The sequence below is a fragment of the Panthera tigris genome, chromosome B2, assembly GCF_018350195.1.
Source record: "Panthera tigris isolate Pti1 chromosome B2, P.tigris_Pti1_mat1.1, whole genome shotgun sequence".
Lineage (NCBI taxonomy): Eukaryota > Metazoa > Chordata > Mammalia > Carnivora > Felidae > Panthera > Panthera tigris.
In genome coordinates this window covers 103,188,373-103,192,661 of record NC_056664.1, presented here as the reverse complement: position 1 = coordinate 103,192,661, position 4,289 = coordinate 103,188,373, and the positions used below count along the sequence as shown (strand labels likewise).

Sequence of the window (4,289 nt, the reverse complement as noted above, 5' to 3'; positions counted from 1 at the left end):
AGACACAGAATCCAAAGCAGGCTTCAGGTTCTGAGCTGTCAGCATAGAGCCCCATTCAGGGCTTGAACCCATGAACTGTGAGAACATCACCTGAGCCAAAATCAATGCTTAACCCACTAAGCCACCCAGGTGCCCCACAATATATCCTTCCTTCTTAAAATAACCTTCCTCACTTGACTGGAGCTTATTTTTCACACATTCTCATTATTTTCTCCTTCTCATGCCTTTTGGCCTTTCCTCCTCATCTCTTTTAACTCTTAATTTTGGAGCCCTCTTCCCTCTTCTTGGGCTTAGTTCCTATTCCTATTCAGTTCTGTCTCCAAACTCATACCTTACCTTTATCACTTCATTTTAGCTCATGGTTATGTATATCACCTGTATGTCACCTATACCACATTTGTATCTTCACTCAGAACCTCTCACTTGACCTCCAAGCCCAAAGGCACATTATTTTAAAGCTAAGGTTAAGCTGACTCCTCACTTACATGAATCCCTTTCAGACCTCTGACTGGTGGCCTAGCAATGTGATTATATAGGCAACCATTTTTGTAAAATGTACAAAACACTTTATGTAATGGCAATTTGTTATGATGCTGATTCTCTCATGCTTCTTTTGCATTGAAATAACGATGGATATTTTGCAGGTATGATAAATGGGATTTTAAACTAGGAGTGAGCTTCTAGTCAGAATGCAAAGTGGATTTTTTTAAAACTTATTTTATGTAGGGTACAGACCTGTTTTCTGTTGAAGTACTGTTGAGCACTGTAAATAGTGAGTTTGTGTTTAGGGGTGTAGAAGAAAGGAGGAAGAAGGAGAGGAAATGCAGGCATCATGCATTCACAAGAAATAAGCTGAAAAGACAGTTTCAGAAATGTATTATGAAGGGATTTTTCTGTTGATTTAAGGCAAATGGAAAATAATAGACCATAAATGTTTCAAAAAGTTAGTCATTTGCTGCACACTGGACATTTATATCAGTGCTATATAAATGGAGACCTGTTTGTATTTCTGACATGCAACTCTCCTTCCATGACAGCTGAGTTTGAGAACACATAAAATTTGAAATAATTCAAAAGACTTATATTCTTACATACAAATGATCAGTAAATAATGGGCACACACAGTATGTTCAACATGTTCCTTGAGGTATTTATGAAATCATTCGATCAATCATTGAATAACTATTAATGAGTGCCTATTATGTTCAAAGCACCATGCATGTGAAGGAGTGTCCATACGTGTGTCTCAAGGAGTCTTATCAAGGAGTTTATAAATCTGTTAAGATAATAAAATATAGATACATAAGCCTCTCACCAGGCATCCTCATGAGAGTAACAGTGTCAATTAGACCCTGTGTGGCAATCCCCAATGCACTATTGTAATGCCTAGGGAAGACATGGCAACCTGAAAACCCATCTACTTCCTTAAAATAATCCAACTTTTCAATGATTATCTAAAAGTCTTCACTGTGGGAGCAGACAACATGGACTCCAAGCAGATGTAGCAAACTGGCATGCCCCTGTTTTGGGGAAAGCTGTGGTCCTATGGGCAAAAACATCATGATTCAATCACAAGGCCATCCAGGGGCATCTGGAGAATATCTCTGCTCTGGAGAAACTGTTGCCTCATATCTAGGGGGATGTGGGCTTTGTGTTCACCAAGAAGGTGAACTGAGATCAGAGTTCTAATCACTCAGATCAGAGACATGCTGTTAGACAATAAAGGGCCAGCAGCCACCTATACTGGTGGCTTAACCCCACATGATATCACGGTACCAGCCCACAACACTGGTATGGGGCTAAAGAAGATCTCCTTCTTCCAGGATTTAGAAATCACCATTACTAAATCTCCAGGAGAACCGATGAACCGTTGAACCATTAAAATACTGAGAACTTGAAATACTGAGTGCTGTGCAAATGATTAAGACTGGAGACAAAGTGGGAGCCAGCAAAGCCATACTGCTGAACATCCCCCCCCCCACCCCTTCTCCTTTGGGCTGATCATCCAGCAGGTGTTTAACAATGGCAACATCTACAACCCTGAAGTGCTTGATATCACAGAGGAAACTGCATTCCTTTCCTGGAGGGTGTTTGCCATGTTGCTAGTGTATGTTTGCAGATTGGTTACCCCACTGTTGCATCAGTACACCATTCTATTATCAGTGGATACAAATGAGTTCTGTCTTTGCCGATAACGTATGGTCCCTTGCTGAAAAGATCAAGGTCTTCTTGGCTGATCCACCTGCACTTGTGACTGCTGCTACCACAGCTGTTCTTGCAGCTTCTGCTGCTGCCCCAGGCAAGGTTGAAACAAAACAAAAATCGGAAGAGTCCCATGACGATATGGGATTTGGTCTCTTTGACTAATCACTGAAAAGCAACCAACTCAGTCAATTTTATTTATGAAACAAGGAAATAAAGGCTTAGTTTCTTTAAAATATGTAGACATATAAGTATATGAGGCAATATATGAGAATAACTAGATCACAAATTTAAGAACAGATGTAACAATAAAGCAAAGATCCTCTGGGGTAAAGTAAATGGACACTTGCTTTGTTTAAAGCAGAGAGGTAAAGAAAGAGTAGTGGAAGATTCTATTAACCATTTAGATAGGGCAAGAGAACACAGGACCTTGGCAGAGTGGTTACAGGGATTTTTTTTTTCTTGAAGACAAAAACCTTCCTTAATAGTTGTGTAAAAAGATGCAATTTATTTCATTAAAATAAAAATATTTTCAAAAGTTATATAACCAGACAGGTTCCCAGGTGGCTCAGTTGGTTAAGCGTCCAACTTTGGCTCAGGGCATGATCTCATGGTTTGTAGGTTCAAGCCCTGCATCGGGTTCTGAGCTGACAGCTCAGAGCCTAAAGCCTGCATCAGATTCCGTCCCTCTCTCTCTCTCTCTCTCTCTCTCTCTCTCTCTCTCTGCCCCTCTCCCACTCAAACTCTGTCTGTCTCTCTCTCTCTCTCAAAAATAAATAAACATTTTTTAAAAAGTTATATAACCAGAAGGATTAGCTACCTAAAATAAGTTCTTATTTCTGGGAGGAGTTCACTTAAAATACCTGTAATGTTAGGAATATGAGTATATTTGTTTTAAGAATAAATAAAAGTGGTAATTGAAAGCCACATGCTGGGAAGAGAGGTTTTGTATTTTCTCTTTACTCTTTATAAGAAAAAAAGATAGAATGTTGTCAAGACGATAAGAAAAGTTTTCCATTGGGAAAAGAGAGAGGGGGCTTTGTTAAGTTTCTTAACAAAGAACTTCTACAGAAAATTGTATAGGGTTGAAGATGAGTTGATATCAAATTTTTTCAGTAAAATTTGACTGTTACTCATCCCTCTGTCCTGACCCTGGGTAAAGAATCAAAGATCAAATGGAATCCTCATAGTCTCTGTTAATCAAGATTCAGAAACCATTCAAATAAAGATTCAAGGAAACACTGAAGTTTTATTTGTATTTTGTGGAAGGCTACTCTGTCAAAGAGGGCCATGTCAAGACTAGAGGAAGTAAAATTTTGACATAATTCATGGGGAAAATAATCAGAACTTTAGATAAAGAGATGGTTGTTTCAATAAAAACATTTAATATTTATTAAAATCTTATACGCAAAGGTAGTCTAAGTGTATTATAAACAATTTGGTCAAGGTTGAACACATTTAGCAAGCTGAAATTTGAACCCCTGTAGTCTGGTATTCAGAGCATGCATTGCTAACCATTGAACTGAACCATTTCTAAACATAAAATGACTTGAAAAGGCTTTTGTTTTGAAGAGGTGCTATTAAAAAAAATAAAAATAAACAGAGTCTTATGATTAGAAATTTGAACAAAAAAAGTCTAGTGACATTGGCAAAATTATTGCCTCCAGGGTGTAAGAGACATTTGTTTGAAATATGATATCCACTGTTTCATATCCCAGTAGCCTTCCCCCAACTATTTAATTTTTAAATTTCATTAATTCTCAGTCATATCATCTATAAAACTGAAATAATAGTACCTACTTTTTAGACATTCAGAGTGTGTGTGTGTGTGTGTGTGTGTGTGTAAAATATTATCTCATACTACAAATGTTGATGACATGTGATGCTCCTGCTAATTCACAATTCTAAGCCTGAGCGGTAGTAAATTGTGATATTATTATAGAATATACAAGGTTAAGAAAGAAAATGTATTGGAGAAAAAAATTGTTGAGACTTTCATAGATATAATATATTATTTATTATTTCATTTGTTTTAATTGTGAACAAATCCCTCTTTTTTGCAAGAAAGAGAAAAATAAAGAAAACAC

General features: G+C 37.3%; 1 pseudogene; it reads left to right on the top strand.

Annotated features, from left to right (window-relative positions):
- Positions 1-1,382: 1,382 nt before the first annotated feature.
- On the top strand, positions 1,383-2,367 carry LOC102958240 (annotated as a pseudogene).
- The last annotated feature ends 1,922 nt before the right edge of the window (positions 2,368-4,289 follow it).